General features: G+C 50.6%; 1 protein-coding gene across 3 annotated transcripts in view; it reads right to left on the reverse strand.

Annotated features, from left to right (window-relative positions):
• LOC111858661 (LIM/homeobox protein LMX-1.2) overlaps positions 1-18,780 on the reverse strand; it is a 60,128-nt gene that overhangs the window by 16,412 nt on the left and 24,936 nt on the right. The gene's annotated exons all lie outside the window — the stretch shown is intronic.

Here is an 18,780-nt window from a genome sequence, read left to right on the forward strand (position 1 = left end):
GGTGTGACATCTTTACAGCATCAAGACCCTGACACCATGGGGCAGACCCCCCCTGGATGCAAATTCCTGAAGGCCCATTTCATACCCACAACAACCCCATCATCAGGCGCCTGTGGGACACCCCCCCCCCCAGGCCAATCTGACTGAGGCAGTGCAGACTCCCCCACTACCCCTACAGCTGGAAGTAACCCCCCCCCACTCCTCTTATGGCTGGAAGTGCAGACACCCCCACTCCCCCTATGGCTAGAAGTACAAACCTCCCCACTCCCCTTATGGTTAGAAGTACAGACTCCTCCCTCCCCTTATGGCTAGAAGTGCAGACGCCTCACTACCAGCATCAAGACCCTGACACTACGGGGCAGTGCAGACCCCCCACTACCCTTATGGCTGGAAGTGCAGACCCCTCCCTCCCCTTATGGCTGGAAGTGCAGAAGCCCGCACTCCCCATACAGCCGGAAGTGCAGACCCACTGCTTCCCTTATGGCTAGAAGTGCAGACCCCCCACTACCCTTATGGATGGAAGTGCAGACCCCCCCTCTCCCCTTATGGCTGGAAGTGCAGACCCCTCCCTCCCCTTATGGTTGGAAGTGCAGACCCCCCACTCCCCTTATGGCTGGAAGTGCAGACCCCTCACTCCCCATACAGCTGGAAGTGCAGACCCCAGCTCCCCCTATGGCTAGAAGTGCAGACCCCCCGCTCCCCCTATGGCTAGAAGTGCAGACCCCCCGCTCCCCTTATGGCTGGAAGTGCAGACTCCCCGCTCCCCCTATGGCTAGAAGTGCAGACCCCAGCTCCCCCTATGGCTGGAAGTGCAGACCCCCCGCTCCCCTTATGGCTGGAAGTGCAGACCCCCCCTCTCCCAATACAAATGGCACAGGACTCTGTCCAGCCCCCTGCACCGGCCATCAGATGTGAGATGGCCACAACTCTAAAACGAGGATGCACCTCCCGATCAGCAGACGCGAACCCTTTGGGGGTGCTGGGGTGCCATTTTGCACGGACACTCTCTCAGCAGGTCCAGAAATAACAGCCTCCATTGCGGCTCTCCGGCATGGACGCCGAAATGCTGAAAACAGAAGGCTGGCTATTTGGATGGGGGGAGGGGGGGCAGAAGAATAAATATTAATAAATGAGGGGGGTGGCAGCTTCTCAAGGACCTTTAAATCCTCCAAACACCTGTGAGCATTTTCACAACAGGCCCCCTTCTGACAGTGACTTGGGAGCCTCGGAGCGGCCGGTTCTGTAATTACGCTTGACCCTGCAGGGCGAGATACTGAGGAACAAAACAAACAGTAATATGAGGTGTTTTGAAGCTGGGGGCGGGGGTCTGTAAATATGTAAAGGGGGTCTGTGGAGACCGTGAAGAAGCAGTGTGCTTTCTCTACTGCTAATCTGGTCACTGAGCACAATATGGAGGTGGATTTGGTCCCCCCCACATGCCCACTCCCTAATGAAAAATTCCACTGCCCCATACAAAGGTCAAGAGAGCACCCCCCCCCACGCCCCCAGCCCAAGTAGTTTACTAACGCTGAGAGGACACTGGACTAAGGGGGGCCAGCAGAAGTGGGATCTGAAAAAAAGAAAAAAAAAAGCCCCCTCCCACTCTAGTCAGCCTTGTGCCTCGGGCCCTAAGGATTCTGGTGTGAAGAGCGGTATTTGTCTGGGTTTTAATTAGTGCGAGTGATCCCTGGGATTATTGCGAGGGTGGCAGGACGGGGGGGCAATGTTTACTCAGCAAAGATTCCGTCTGAACCCAGGACTGAAGCGAATGTCTGAGGAGGCGGTGGGGGCCAGTTGCTGAGGGTTCCCCACTTGTCTGCTTGCCCCCCCCCCCCCAATAAACCTCTTAACCGTGAGTGGCTGGCCCTCCCTTTGCATACGCGCTCCTCCTGGGCTCTCCTTGATTTGAGATGGAGATTAGCCAGCTAATCCGATCCCATTATCTTCATCTGACATCATTTCAGTTGAGAGGGGATCCCCGGTCAGTAAATCCATCAGCCCCCAATCACTCTGCGGACTCGTGGCCCTGCAGCCTGTCAGAGAGTTGATCCGGGGAGTCAGGTAGGTGGTCCCCAGGAAGCAAAGCTCAAGCTGACTCCCATAGAACCTCTTCAGTTTAGTGAAGTATGATGAAGTATGATGAAGTATGGTGAAGCGTGTTGAAGTATGATGAAGTATGGTGAAGCATGGTGAAGTAGTAGTGTGTGATATGATGATACTTTATCACGACCGGTTGCAATTGTATCCATGATAAGTGTTTCAGAATCACAATACAGCGCGGCATCTACATTTACTTTTATTCAGCAGATGCTTTTTTCCAAAGTGCCGTGCAAGTGAGGCAAAAAGCACATTACAGACATAGGTGCTATTGATGTGTGACTAGGTATTAGTGCAGCTTCCATTGAATGACCAGGTACGAGTGCATGTCTTAACACTTTATTATAATGTCTATCATGCAACGCCTGCATGGTTGGAGACTGCAACAGTACTACAATAAAAATAGGCTGATGTGGAACATGACAACATGTCAATGCTGTCAGTATATCTCACTTCTTTGTCAATTATCTGTCTCAGCAGATCTCGATTTAGTAACGAGATCTTAACTAAAAACTATTGCTGTCAAACAATAATTTTTTTTTAATCAGATTAATCACAGGGTTGCTGTGGATTAATTTCGATTAATCACGATTAAATATAATTCATTTTTAATCTATATTAATCACATTTCATTTTGCATGAGCAAGCAGACTCAAGTGAAAAGGGAATATATATGCACTTAACATGTTTATTGAACATCTTGAATGGGTGCATACCATCTGCCACAGAAGTGCAATACCATGGACCCATATCAAAAAGTACGATTTTTTGCTTAGCCGGACAACTTGTCGAATTTAAGGTACCTCAGTTTAAATGGTCTTTATCTTCGTTCACTTACAATTAGCCCAAACTACTGTAAATCCGACAAATAATCCGACTAATCATGAAATCCAATTCTAGCCCGGTTAATTGCCATTGTTAGCAATATCAGTTAACACACGTCCACAGATAAGTTGGACGGTATAGTGTGTGCGACCGATTTAATGAGCCACAAATGAGAAGTAGTGCTTAAACAGTATAAAACTACAACTTTCCCTTCTGTTGATAAAGGGCGCAGCCATCTCAGATTCTGAACTCGGGATCCTCTGTGCTGCTTCGGATCTCCGAGAAACGGGAGCGCGCATGTTGTCACTTCAGGCTTCAAAACTCCGGAATCCGACTCGGAATACGAGTTCCCAGGGCAAATGGAACGCACCAAAACTGCCCAAAATGGGTTGACAGAGACATTTCAGGGATTTTGAGTCATTCTGCGCTGCAGATGGGTTAATTGCGTCAAAAATTTTAATCATATTAATGATGATGATGGATTAATCCGCGTTCATTTTGACAGCACTACTAAAAACTGAATGAATCCTGAGTTAGCTAACTTGCTGAAAAAGCAAACAAATTTTATATGCTGTCCAAATGCAAAAAATATTGTAAAATATCATGATGTAGCAAGCTGGCCATATGGAATAGTACAGTCAGTGTGACACAGTAAGGAATTCCCCTAACCCTAACCCTAACCCTAACCCTAACCCTAACCCTAATATGAAGCAGGAACTTCCTAAACCAAGGCAATTATACTTGTGTGAACAATTAGTGGAAGAATACAAAGTCACTACAGTTCAATAATTCAAAACATACAGTATATAAAATATCAAAAACTTCACAGGTGATGGTGGTATCTGTCTGTAGCATGAATTTCCCAGCCTGCCCCACTGGGGGGTGCTGTCATAATTAAGGTAATTCCTGTTTAATGGACACCCCCAGCCACGTGGAGGCTGGAACCAGTCGCTGGCTCCATGGAGCCGGAGGACCGGAACCGTCTCATTAATGAAAAACGGGAAATAAATAATAATGTTTATAACAAATACAGCTGGGCCATGGCTGCATCCAGTGCGATATTAAAGCTGGCCGTGATGAACGGCCTGCTGGGTACCTGCCCCCCCCCCCCCCCCTGCACGGCATTCAGACATGGCTGTCTGATGGCGGTGTGCCCCCCCGCACTCAGGTCAGCTGATGCTAACCGCCCCCAAGGATTCTCAGAGCCAGCATGAAGAACAAGCGTGCGTGGAGGTCATGTAATGTGGGTGGGCGTATGCCGGCGGTTTAGATTTACTCATCGGGAAAGATGTGACAGCGGAAAAGTGAGCGATCCACCGAAAAAAGGGCCATCGGCCGGGAGGAAATAAACCTCCCTGTCTCACACCGCGATTCGCTGAGTTTGGCCATAAATTATGGAAAGCAAGCTAAAGATGCTGCTTTTTTTTTTTTTTACAATAAACTTTTCAACATGACAAATGTCACTGTCATCGTGAGGGCAGCTGTCTTTTTTCATGACAAAACAATGAAAAATGCAGAAGTAAAAGAGAGAGTGCTCTTTGCTGGCTGCTGCCGTCGAACGGCAGGGCCTGAGATTACAGCTGAGATTACAGCTGAGATTAGCAAAACATGCTGGAGTGAGTTCCTGGTCAACACCATCAGAGGAGCTTGGACTGGCAGGTGTCCTTTGCCTCTGTGGGACAGGGCGACACATGCCAAACAAACAAGTCCTTTTCAACATGAAGCACAGAGAGGAATGTGTGGCCGTTGCCACAGCGACTGCACAGGCCCTCCAGCCCTGCAAGAGAGCGGGCAGTATAGGAATCCTGGGGGGGAGGACACCCCGATCCATCACTAATGGCCTGCCACCCCCCCTACAGTGAAAAACTGGCCCATCTCATCTGGACCGGCCTTAAATGCGAGGCGTGGCTGGCTGAAGCTAATAAAAACGTTAGCGGCACGATAACTAAGCTTTATTGCGCTGGCTTATCTAGTTTCCTTTGTAGTACTGACATGGTGCTTCCATGGGGGGCTGCCAGCACAGTAAACATACATACAGACACACGCACACCATACACACACCGACTCATCTCTCTCAAACCAACAGGAATATTCTGCCTGGAAAAAGCTGTGTTAGGAAGCCATGGTCCAATCCGGTCCAATCCGCCCCCTCCACTCCCGCTATAATAAGGACTTTAAGGTACAACTGCAGCACACCGATCTGTCATCGTGCCGGATGAGACTGTGGACACATGCAGACAGGCAGACAGATGGGGACACACACACTCATATACACATACATAGACACACACACACACACATACAAAGCAGCTAATGTATGAATGTCTTCATGATCCTTTCATGTCTGCCTGTGACACTTTTACAATCATTATGATACTGTAATGTTACAACATGATGCTTTTATGTCGGTGACATTGACGTGCATATTGGCGACGCTGTTCTCTGTTTGTTTAAGATGCGGCAATGTCTGTCTAAAGAGCTGCTTTGGATCCCGTCCAGCTTCTAATGCAGTTGCTAAATAAAACAAAGCAACCACTTGCCATCCAATTGACCTCATGCAAATAAACTTAATAAGTGCAGCGTTTCCTAGGGAACTGAGAAAACAAACATGATGGCGAAGAGTTACTGGGCAGAACCACAGCACGGCGTTTTTTCCAGGTAGAACGATGAAAAATAAACATTTTTAACAGCTTAACTGGCGCAGATTCGATCTAGGGTTTTTTAGTGTTCGACATTGAGTCGCAATAAAAAACACAATGGCATCCAGACGGGAGGAAGCAGACCATCGGCATCTTCCTGTTGATCAGTGATGGCGGCCAGGGTGGTCCTGCTCTCCAGTCCCCAGGAGAGAGACAGTGGGGCCCTGGCATGTGGGCAGCTGGGCGGCACACAGCATGGCCGTGTCTGCGCGGGCCGTCTCCATGGTGACAGCCGAAGGAAAATAAGAGGCGGTCGCCGCAATGCGCACAAGGACCCAGGGCAGAAGTACACGTGGAGTCCCGGAGGTAGGGCGGCGACACAAACAGCCTGTAACGTCTAGACACCAAACCATAAAGTGAGCGAACGCGCAGTGAACAACAGAGACGTGAAACAATAAAGGAATTGTCTGAAAGACCTGCCAACACATGTATTATGTATCAGCGAAGGGGAGATGTTTTTATCGCGTTCATCGCGTTGGGGAATTTTCGTTCCCTTCCCATCTTATGTTACCATGCGGCTATTCTTTTCACGTCTTCCAAGTGTTCAAGTATGTATTTCGCCCCAAGAAATCTGGCAGTGGAGCCGTTTGATGTCCCTGTCCCCCCCCCCCACCCCACCCCCACACGAGCGAGTCACGACACTCGGAGAGGAACAGGTTCCTAGGAATCCTCCACCCTAACCCCACCCGCAGGGGGCAGCCTTCCAGCCAAAGCTAGGCCAGGCTGGTCTCGCCCTCCCGAGGCTCCAAGGCACGGAGGCGGCGACGAGCCCGTTTGGGGATCCTAAATCACGGAAGACGCCCACGTCCCACGGCGCACTGGCAGGTGCCACAGTGGAGATCGACCGAGCCTTTAAGGAGAAAGCCGACCAGAATGTTCTCAGGAAAAGCAAAGAGCTCAACAAAAGTGGCCAAATGCTGCTCAAGCCGCCTATGACAGTGACAACAACAAAACGCTGAGGATACTTCAGCTCCAAGGAGTTTTTTGGAAAACCGCAGCAATACAGGGTAGTAAATCAATCTGTATGTCATTATAAATAGATCCAAGGGCATCTATACAGACATCTTTAAGTGAAAGAGGCCGCAGCCTCACAGGACCAAATAAAGGACGTACACACTGGTAGCTAGCTTAGGGTATCCAGCTAATGCCGTTATTTACAGTTTAAGGCATTTCCACATGGACATGGCGCTGGAATAGCCTCAGTTAGGCATCGCGTATGCACCCCCACATCTCAGAAAGGTTTGGCCCCCGGGGCCCCCGGCTCACGGCCGCAGGAGCCGCTCATGGTGATACGGAGGTCCCGGGGCGGCCCTGCTTCCCATACACCCAGCATCAGCCCATTTTCCGCAGGAAGACGTGAGCACGTGCCTGCCTCTTACACGCCACCCCCCCAGCACCCGTCTGTCCCTGTCAGCCTCACTCGCCATCACCCCCCCTGCCCAGCACTCCCCATAAGCAGCTGTTTATATAGTGTGCAAACCTTCTTTATGCCCTGACAAATAGCCAGTTCAGTAGAAACAAGGAGAGTATATACAGCTCTGGGAAAAATGAAGAGACCACTCTATATTTAAAAAAAAATTGCATTTGTCAGTCCTGGTTTAATCCTGGTTCTGCTGGCAGGAGGCTATGCTGAGCAGCAGGTTGCAGTACATAAGAATAAGGTGAAGCTGGAGACACTGGGAACGACCAGGAACCAGCCAGGTAAAGGGCGGAAACGACTTTCTAATGCCAGAGATGAACGGTAACTTATCTGACAGTTTCTCATGAATCATACAATGACATCAAGTGACCTTCAAAAGGAATGGGAAATAATAAGTGCAGGTGTGAAGTGCACTGCTAGGACAGTTCGTATCAGGCTCCTAGAAGCAGGACTGAAGACACATAGAATAAAGAATAAAAATCAGAATCCCTTTTCATTAGCCAAATATGTTTCCATACAAGGAATTTGCCTTGGTGGTGCTTTTACAAGACATTACAAAAAAGGAAATTACAAGGAATATTCAAAGTTTAGCAAAGGTATGTACAGAAAAGTAAAACACTAGATTAGTATTTGGGTAATATAACTATTATATAATATATATATATATATATATATATATATATATATATATAATGTAACTGTGTAGATAAAGCTTATCAGCGGTTCATTGGTTATGCTGGTCAGTAGTTAATTGAACATCCACTCAGAGACTGATTTGGTTAATGAGAGACACAGCCTGAGGGAAGAAGCTCTTGGCGTGTATGGAAGTCTTGGTTCTGATTGCCCTCAGTCTTCTCCTGGAGGGTAATGTTTGAACGATGTGGTGAGGAGGCTGAGATGGGTCCTCAAAGGAAGAAGTACTGTACTTCAAGGAAGAAAACACACACACACACACACACACACACACACACAGACATACACACACACACACACACAGACATACACACAGACATACACACACACAGACATACACACACATACACACACACACACATACACACACACGCACACACACACACACACACACACAGACATACACACATACACACACACGCACACGCACACACACATACACACACACACACACAAACACACACGCACACACTTATTCATCTGGCAGTGGTTTCATCTTGGGTGATGAAGGGCTGCAGAAACATTGGGGGGGGGGGGCACTGTCCCGTATACGCCACCAGCAGGGAGCATAACTAGGGGCACTCGGGGGTTGGCGCGGCCCCCGGCCCCCCAAGGGCACTCCCAGGTGCCCAAACTGCCTCCAAACTGGTGTCACTCAGTACATAATAGCCCCCCCTCCTGCGCCACCCGCTCGCCCTCTGGCCTCCCCCCCCCCCAGGCTCGTCACCGCCTGGCCTGCCGATCCAGGCCATTGTCTGCCCTGAAAAAGCCCATTATTTCAGCTCATTCACAGTGAGTAAACACTGAGTGATGATCCCTTCCTAGTCCTATCACTCACACACGCCGCCCCCGGCCCCCACCTGCCCCCTCCTGGCCCCACAATGTAATATATGCCCCTTACAAATCACTCCTGCTCCCCGCTCGCTCCCCTGGGCCCACGTTTGCTCTTCTTCATGATTTTCCACAAAGCTTGAGGGGACAGGCTGCATGTGCTGCAGCCATCAACCGGAGAATCAAAACAGCTGGAGGCGGGACTCTGTGAAGCCGCCACCCATCACTGTGGCCCCTGTCACCGGCACACAGACGACACATCTGGGGTGAAACGACACAAAAAATGGCAAAATAGGGTGGCCGTGCCACTAAAGTTGCTAATGCCGCCAATACCATTAAAGTTGCTAAGGCCACTAACATCGCTAATGCTGCTAACAATGCTAAAGTCGCTAAGGCCACTAATGCTGCGAACAACGCTTTAGGCGCTAAGGCCACTAACATCGCTAATGCCGCTAACATCAGTAATGCCGCCAACACCACTAAAGTCGCTAAGGCCGCTAACGTAGCTAATGCTGCTAACAACACTAAAGTTGCTAAGGCTGCTAACATTGTTAATGCTGCTAACGACGCTAACGCCACTGTTATGGTATGGAAATCGAGGCCCGCGCTGCCCCTGCCCCTCCAGCATGCTTCTTTTCTCTTTGTGGAAAGATGCTTGCACTGTGCAGACTGCAGAAGAACATAGGGGCGATAGAGGACGTCTCGCTCCAAGCTGTTCATCCGCCAGCATTTTCTCAAGAATAACAAGAAAACAAATAAACTCCGACTGAGTCAAGCATCCAAAAAAATGCACTAATGGGGGCGACGGCTGCTCCAGAAGAGCCCTGCACGTTACTGCCGGCACCCCATGCTCGCACCCGCCCTCTTTACCGCGCACAGGGTTCTACAGTTTGTCTTAATTATGGGGAATTATCAGGCTCGGTCGACGCTCTCCGTCGCTAATGCGATTACCCACTGCACACTCCGTCTCGGGCGGAAGGAGGCTGACGCGCAAGCCGAAAGTAATGCGATAAGAAGTGCCTCCACCAGCGCGGTTGCTGCGGCTTTCAGGGGTAAGCGGTTATGACAAGGTAATAATGGCGCATGCAAAAGGCAGCCTGAAATTTGTTTAGTTAGGCCATGATGGATGAGCTGGGGCCTAACCTCGTTTGCGAAAGTGCCTCTTGATTTCTGTAGCTGTGGATAACAATTTAGATTTAATTAGCTGCTCCCTCATCTAATTAAGAGATTAAGAAATCTGACCTCAAGTGCATTGCATGCACACACGTATGCGGGCGCATTAAAAATAAGAATCGCAGCTAATTTTGCTGCGGAAATGTGCAGATTCTCCCCACACAGGGCTGAGTCGCTCAGAGAGACTGGCATCTGTCAGCCAGAGGCCCGGCATCCACTCGAAGCGGCATCCACTTTTCCACATACAAGTCTGTCTTTCAAGTGATTTTTCTGTGTCATATTGGAAGCACATGAGTCATACGGCCCCAGCGCATGGGCAGGCTGCACTGAGATGCTTGCGGCACGCCGCCACAGTGATTTTCCAGATGACGCTCGTTACCCGATCCTTATTTTGTCGACGCACAGATTAAAGGCCCCTCTCTGGAAGGGCCAGCCTCTTCCTGTCCACCCGACCCGTCCTTGGTGCTGGCGATGTGCAAGCCATGCTGGGACCAGGGATTCCGTTTTACTTTGTGGCTTTCGGTGGTGGGAATTTAAAGGTGTTTGTGTGTGAGTCTGTGTGCGTTTGTGTATGTGTCTGTGTGTGCATGCATGAGTGTGAGTACTCGCACGTGTATATGTGAATTTACACGTGACTATACAGTGGAGTGTGTGCTGGTGTTATTTAGTGGCAGGGCAGAGAGTCGTGCTTCATCAAGAGAGGGAAGGAGATGGGGGGGCGGGGGCCCTGCCATAATCGGCTCCCTGACCTGATCATCTGTCCCTGGGGGAAACAGGGCACAGACACACAGACACCCCCCCAGGCTTAGTCAGCAGTGGTTCGCGGCTTGAGCCGCCCCTCCCCACGCCCCTGGCCCCATCGTGCGTCATATGGCACCCCAAGGCACTTTGCAATGTCCGTCTCTCCTGTTTTCCTTTTCCCTTCAGTCTGTCATTCATCGGTGAGGGGGGGGCACTGAACAACAAACGACAGGCTCATGCTATTTTCAAGAGCTCCCCCCCATTATTTAGTTCTGCCCCGCTGATGCCAATCACCACTAAGTGCTCTCTGAAGCGCCCGTTTGGGGCGGTCCTGGGGAGGCGCCATCAACTAGCGTCCGCCCCCCCCCCCCCCCGCCCATGTTAGCTGCGAGCACTGGACGGCCCCTCTGCACTTCAGAGGGGCAACTGCTCCACAGAGCCAATTACCAGTAACACATACTCGAGTTCATCTCCTCCACGGTCGTTATCTAAATTGCCAACGTGTCATTAGGCTACCTGCCTGTGTGTTTTATCTCCTTAGCCTACCCCCTAATTACGCCCGAAGGGAGCCTCCCGCTTTGTAATTAACCCTCCGTAGGCCATAAACGTGCCCGTTCATAACAGTTTAAGACAGCGCAGCAAAGCCAGCACTTCCCTCGCCAACGTAGTTGCGGTGGGTGGGGGGAAGGGAGACCAAAGGAGGCAGAACACCCAAGATACTTTGGTCGGAGGACTTCCTGGTCACATGACAAAGGTTCCCCGCCACAGCAAACATGCCACAGCCGATTTTTTTATCAAACATCCAGCAGCCGATTTCCTACCAAATGCCCCGTTGCCAGTTTCCTATTATGCGCCCTGCAGCCAATTTCCCATCGTATGCCCCATGGCCGATTTCCTACTAAATGTCCCACGGGCAATTTCATACTAAATGTGGTGTGGCCACTGTCCTACCAAATGCCCCGTGGTCGTTTTCCTATCAAACATTTCACAGCAGATTTCCCATCAAACGCCCTGTGGCCGATTTCCTACCAAATGCCCCGCGGCCGGTTTCCTACCAAGCACCCTGCAGCCAATTAAATATCGTATGCCCTGCAGTCAATTTCCTATCGTATGCCCTGCGGCCGATTTCCTACCAAATGCCCAACGGCCAATTACCCACCAAATATCCCACGGCCAATTTCCTATCGTATGTCCCACAGCTGATTTCCTATCAAATGCCCCGCGACCGATTTACTACCAAATGCCCCATGCCCAATTTCCTACCAAATGCCCCACGGCCAATTTCCTACCAAATGCCCCACGGCCAATTTCCTACCAAATGCCCCGCGGCCAATTTCCTATCATATGCCCCGTGGTTGATTTCCTACCAAATGCCCCACGGCCGATTTCCTACCAAATGCCCCACGGCCGATTTCCTACCAAATGCCGCACAGGCAATTTCCTATCGTATGCCTTGTGCCTGATTTCAACGCAAACTTCAGCTACAAGCTTTTAGCTCAGGGAGGAGCTTATGTCGGCAAGGAAAACACACATCAGCCATCGCAAACTTCTTGAGGAAAACGCATCAACCATAGCAAGCTTCACAAGGAAAACACATGTCAACCATCGAAAGCTACACAAGGAAAACATGCATCAACCATCACAAGTGATGTGTCAAGCATCACAAGCTTCACAAGGAAAACGTGTCAACTATCGAAAGCTTCATGAGGAAAACACACGTCAACCATCACAAGCTTCATGAGGAAAAACGCATCAATCATTGCAAGCTTCATGAGAAAAACAGGCGTCAACCACTGCAAGCTTCACAAGGAAAACAGGTGACAACCATCAAAAGCTTCATGAGGAAAACACGTGAACCACTGCAAGCTTCACCAGAAAACACGTGTCAAACACTGCAAGCTTCACGAGGAAAACATGCGACAAACACTGAAAGCTTCACAAGGAAGACGTGACAACCATCAAAAGCTTCTGGAGGGAAACGTGTCAACCATCACAGGCTTCCATCCACATCCTCTTTAATGAGTTGTCATTGCTTCTTCTAACTGTTATTAAATTCAGGCTGTTTGAGCAGATAAGCCTCAGTAAGGTACTAACAAAAAAACAGACCACCATTTTTATGTTTAAACATTTAAAAAGTCAGTTTAATGACTAAAATGTAAAAATGGAAAGACAAAAAAATATTTTAATATTATCATTTTTAACAAAACAACAAAAATTATTGCGAAACTATAAAGTTATGAATAATAATTCTATAAAAATTATTTCAACAGAAATAGTTAAATGTCCAGCATACAGCTTTTAACCTCGGCAGACACGAGGCCGGAGAATATAACGGGTACGACCCTGTAACTCCACGCTCATTGTTAAGCTGAAAAGGATGGAAGATGACAGCCTGACTGGCTGAAAAACTTATCAATGGAGAGTTTTTTCAGTGCATCAATCATAGAACTCTCTGGAAAACGGGATCATTCTGTGTGCTGAGCTTTGGCTGATAGTTAAAGATCACTGGTTTAGGCGCATTCGCATTTAGCCTAGCCCTGAAGAGGTGTTTGCTATGATTTTGCAGCAAAAATTTGTCAGAAAGTTAATTTCTATTTAAATCACAAAAACAAAAGGGGGCCTGGGGGGTTGTGGGAGCCCCCCTCAGAGAGCCCTGCGTCTGATCGGGTGCAATGGTCTGGCGGCGCCTTGCACCTGCACCGGCGGCTTTAATGACGGCATCAGCGAACGGCGCGTCCCAGCGAGGGCCATCATTCTCTGTGACACTGCAGACCTGCTAAATCCGCGGTTTACAAGCAATAACGCGACGGGCACGCTGATGGACAGCTAGAGAGATATCCAGGGTAGCCAGGGATCAAGCCAAGCCCCCCCTTCCCACCCGCACGGCGGCCGCGGGGCAGGAGTGGGACAAGTGCAATTCCCCGGAGATGTCTACAAATGCCACTCGCAACAGGGGGGGACGGCGACGGACCCTGGGGGCTGGATAATTATGAAGTCGCCTTCTGGGGAGTTAATTTGAGGTGCGTCGCATGTGAGGGTACCAGCGTGCTTATTTCCCCTGAGTGCTAGGGGCCGCCATCGTGGGGGCAAATGAAGAAATCAGGCCGCGGGGGGCAGCTATGTGACGGGGAGATGGGGAGGGGGGGGAGGGGCATCCCCACCTGCCGCTATTGCGGCTAATTTGTTAAATGAATCAATAGCCCTCCCTGCCTGGCGGGCTGCCCGCCAGCCTTTGCCATCATTCCGGAGCCCCCCCTTGCCCCCACCTGTCCACAGGTCCATGAAGCGCTCAAGGGCTTTTGATGGCAGACAGGCTTCTGCAAACAGCTCCCCTCCCCAAATGAGTGGGTGATGACTCCCCGGTTCCCGGGCGTCCTTCCGGCACGGCGGCGGCTCACCGCATGCCTCACCATCACCTCGCTAAGGCCTGACATGCTGCTGCCACTCACCCTCGTACGCCTCTCACGCCTGTCATACATGCCATCGAGAGCACTCAAAGTCGGCCTTCTCATTATTTCCCTTATTTTTAGCTTGCATGTGTACATTAGCATGTATATGAACATTACATCTACATTAACAGCTGTGTTTTGTAACTCAAATAAGCATTTTTATAGTTTATTTGCCACATAATCAGATTTGTATCTCTGGTGCCTGTATATTCATCCATCCATCTTGTTCTTCTTATTGGTATTTTATAAGTATATATGTATAAAATACATGTGAAAGAATGCATATACTTCCATTAAATACTCAGCCTATCAGAATGGTATACAGAATTCTGGGAAAAGCGATATCTTTTTCTGCAATACCCGGATTTCTTTCGTATTATTCTGCCTTCCGGGTCCGTGGGCCTGGTGAGCAAAGTCATAAAAAGGAATGGGGGAGGGCTTAGCCCGCCTCCACCTCTTCATCCTCCACGCAAATTCCTAGTCCGAGTAACAGCACGCCGCCCCTGGCTGTGGCTGTAAATCCCCATACGAGGACCTCTGAGGCTGTGCTGACTCTGATCGACGATCCGGCGTTCCTCAGTCCGCATGGCGTGATGCAGCACATGCGTGCACGCAGGCGGGAAAATGATGTGTGTGTGTGGTGAGGTTTGAGTGAGGTGGCACCGCAAATGATACTCCACAGCCATGTGGCTTTTATTTTTTCCTTATTTCTCAGGCCTGGGGCCCTTGTCTCCCTCTCTGCCTTCCCTCTCTCCAGTAGAGGCTCCCGCCTTGTTCTGAGCACCACGCCTCCGAGGTTGAATCCGAGGCAGGCAGAAAGGCCTCGTTCTGAGGTTCTGGCGGCGGCCCGGGACACGATGGAGTGGGGCCCCACATCTGGTGTGGATTTGCCGTGAGCACGGCCACACAGGACCGCCTCTGCTCGGGGAAATGGGATAGCTGTGATCGTGAGCCCCGGGGGCCACTGTGATCGGCACCCCTCATTAGTCTGTCAGGGGTGCGCCGGACAATCGTAAACCATCACAGGCACAAGCGGCGTTCCCGAGATAAACCCCTCTGCCCCGAACACAGATAACACCAGAACTTTCCAAAGGCAGCTCCGCAAGAGAGAAAAGTAGTGACCCCCCCCCCCCCCCCGTCTTGTTTTAGGTACCTGCCTGGGCGGACAGCTTGGGGGCTTGTTGCTCTGGTGGGACTGGGAGAGAAATGTCCCCAAAACAACACCCCCCCCAAACTGCAGCCACCTAAAGATGTGGCTCATGTAATGTGCACGCTCAATTAGAAACGACACCTTATCGATCGTCAGAAATGTCCAAACACGATTACAGGAATAATTACATGGGCCGCCCATTGCTAACCAGTAGCAATTGGGCCGATTACTGCAAATGAATACAACGTGCCGGTTGTTTCCTGCTGGCTGCTGACGAGCTACTTGTCCTGGTGAAACAGCCCCGAACGGCTTGGCCACGGGCGCTAACTGCAGTCGCCAAGGCTCACAGCTCGAACAGAATGAAAATAATTAAAGTGAGATGCACCGTGTGAGGCAGTGTGGAGAGAGAAGGAGTGTGTGTGTATGGGGGGGGTTCTTATTTTATACAGACGACACCCCAAGCTTGTTCTGGATGTCTGATTAGATCAAAGGGACGCTCCTACCCCCCCCCCCCCCCCCCACCCTGCCTCTGATGAGTTCTGATGTGGTGAGTTCACTTTGAAAACATGGACGAATCCATGCACCCCTCCACCCCCGTCAACTATGGACACATAGCTACTTCTGCTGACTCTCCTTGTTATTCAGAATAATGCTTCTACACCAGTAGGGGGTACAGTGGTTAAGAGCTACAAGACTGGCCCAAAAAAAAGGGTCATTAAGAGATAAACAGGTAAGCCGAGTGAATGAATGATGGAATGAATGAATGAATGAGTGAATGAATGTTATATTTATCTAGCACTTTTCACAACACCCAAGGCACTTTTCAGAAGCAATGGGGAGCCACTTCAGCCACCACCACAGTGTGATGCGACGGCAGCCATTATGCGCCAGTACGCTCACCACACAGTAGCTAAGGTGGTGAATGAGCAGCAGAGAATTCACCAATTAAAATGGTCAGAGTGGTCAAATGACGGAATCCCCTCTGATGTGCCTGAGTCACTCTGCCACCTGCTTAATGGTGAAACAGTTGCCATGCTTCTGTTTTTTCTCCCCCCATGCTACTGACCTACCAGATCTGCCACCTTGCTTCAGAACAAAGGATGTGATCAAAGGGCTCACTTAGGCTCTAGGCCACAGACAATGGCCCACTATGGAGATCCACCCGCAGGGGGCGCCATACTGCCCATTGCCACGCCGGTCTCTGCTCCAATCTGCCACTAATTGTCACTATCCACTTAAGGACTTGACAGGTTCTTTAGCTATAAGCCACACAGGTAACACTCATCCATCATAGTGTAACAGGCTGCTGGCGGGCCCCCTACTGGGAGCAGGGGCCTGGCGCGGGGCCCTTCGTCCTCCCTCACGTGCCCTTCCAGTTTGCATGGACGTTTTCGTGAGCTAATGAAAACGTCATCTAAGTGATATTATAGACGTCAGGGGTGACTGACGTCGCTGGGTCCGTCTTCGGGAACCAGCCGACCAGCCAGTTCTCCGCAAACGCCTCCCCAGCAAAGCCTGACTGCGGCATCTATTCAGTCTGATTCCCCCCTACATTGGACTTCACATATTTCTTCTCAGAGTCACCCGGGACCCCCTTAAGTGACTCTGAGCCACTGTGCACTTTTTATTCCAGTCCCTCATCCTTCCTCCGGGGGTGTCCGGGAATAACCCAACAAGCGCTTTCATAAAGGGACATCCCCACCTTATTCACACCCGCTGCCAATATGCTAACGGCATTAATGACGTTATGAAGAATTATGAGGGCAAATTAGATTTCCGTTGCCTCTTGAGTGCCACTAAAATGCCAAATAATAAGCTACCAGATTGCAAATTAGATCAGTAAAAATATCAACATGCGGCAGAGGGCGGGGGTGATCTATAATTGAGTTTAGCACCCGGCCTCGTGGGAGACGAGTTACTAAAGATGGCCGGTGAGCAACGCGGGGGGCGCGATCGACAGGGTAACTAAATAAACACCATAGGCGGCATTAAATATTCAACAGCTGAAATCTGACTAATAAGCTGGCCTGCTCCGCCAATCCCCCAAGACCCCCCCGCATGCCCCCAGCAGGACACCCCCCCACGCCTGCCCCCAGCAGGATACCTCTTTTCACGCTGTTTATTCCCCGGTGACCCCAAATGCAATAAGTGGTAGGTTTGCCCCAAAGGGCTTAGGTACTCGGGTAGGAAGTGTAATGAAAACGATGGGGGGGTGGGTGTTGCTTGGAGAGCAGAGGCAGGGGAGGACTGACGGAGACTGACCCCAGGCCCCCGATAACCACCACCCCCCCCGCCCTGATATTAAAGAATTAAAGAAAATCAAGCAAAAGGACAGACTCAGGGGGGAGGCATGAGGAGAGCAAGCCGCATCTCCCGCCAAAAAATGCCACGTCTGACTGGGCAGAAAAGACAGAAGAAGCCTTTCAGGAAATATACGAGAGCTACACACCACGGCATGCAACCCACAGCAGCGAGGCATTATGGGAAAAGAGCGCGTCCGGCCACACAGGGATGGTCACACAGAAACGTGGTCCCTGCTGCGTCCACCACCCTGGGTCAGGCTGCAATGCAGGCCTGCTTGAAACGGTCTGCACCAGATCCGGGTGACGATCTGATGTGGGCGTGTGTGTGTGTGTGTGTGTGTGGGGGGGGGGGGTTACCTCATATAAATAATGCATGTGCTGGATGGGCCCAGCCGCTCATCTGCTGCGGAGGTATGAGCGACCTTATGCAAATGAGCGGCGACAGCCTTATTGTGTGAGGAATATCAATGGAGTAATTACCGGTACACGGCCACCACCCCCCCCCCCCCCCCATTTCTCGAAGATGGGGGGCAGCGCTGATGAGGCACATGCTCCTAAGTGCAGGACTAATAATGTGAGGCTCAGAAGCAGACCCCTGTGTGGACCAACCCCAGAGGGTCTCGAGCCGTGGGCTGCTGAGCGCCGGCCCAGGAGAGTCCTGTGGCACAGAAGAAATAAAACAAAACTGCCAAACCGGCCTGGCAATCACAGCCGCCCCCCCGAGAGAGGACAAACGTAACCCAGGTGATTTTGTGTGTGTGTGTGGGGGGGGGGGGGGGTCTCTTGCTGAGATATTACACCATCTGGTCAAAGTGGGGAGCAGCAAATCATATACAGTCAGGAGTCCATTGCAGCCACTGTAAGCTTAATGCACTACAGACAGAAATGGCTGCTCCGCAGTTCAGCATCGTCGCCTGTCCTACAGAGCCTGTATGAGTCACTGGAAACGCTGCTTTGAAACGAAAGGGATTTCAGACAAAAATAACACATCGATAACTGCTAACCTGGCACAGATGTATGCGGGAAATAACGATCGGAGAACATGCATGAATACGAAGCTTAATCAGAGGAGCAGAGCGGCGACAGGTGAGGAGTGACGCCCCTTTCCTCATTTCGACATTAGAGGCCCCATTAATTCAAAAATGTGCCTGATTTTGTTGCCGAGAGATGTGACAGGGTGTGCCGGGATAGAGCTCCAAGTGCTGAACGGGAGCAGGTTCGACCAGCACCATCAAAGGGACGCCAACGTTCTCTGCACTCCCAGATGCTCACACGCATCATGCCTGCCCGGGCGCAGCATCCCTCCGAGGCCTCGCTCGGGTTCTGCCCCAACTTGTTGGGATCCGCTGGGTTCCCTCGCTGGGTTCCCTTCCTGCTGTCCTGCCCTGCCTGGTCACCG

Source organism: Paramormyrops kingsleyae, chromosome 2, assembly GCF_048594095.1.
Source record: "Paramormyrops kingsleyae isolate MSU_618 chromosome 2, PKINGS_0.4, whole genome shotgun sequence".
NCBI classification, from domain to species: Eukaryota; Metazoa; Chordata; class Actinopteri; order Osteoglossiformes; family Mormyridae; genus Paramormyrops; species Paramormyrops kingsleyae.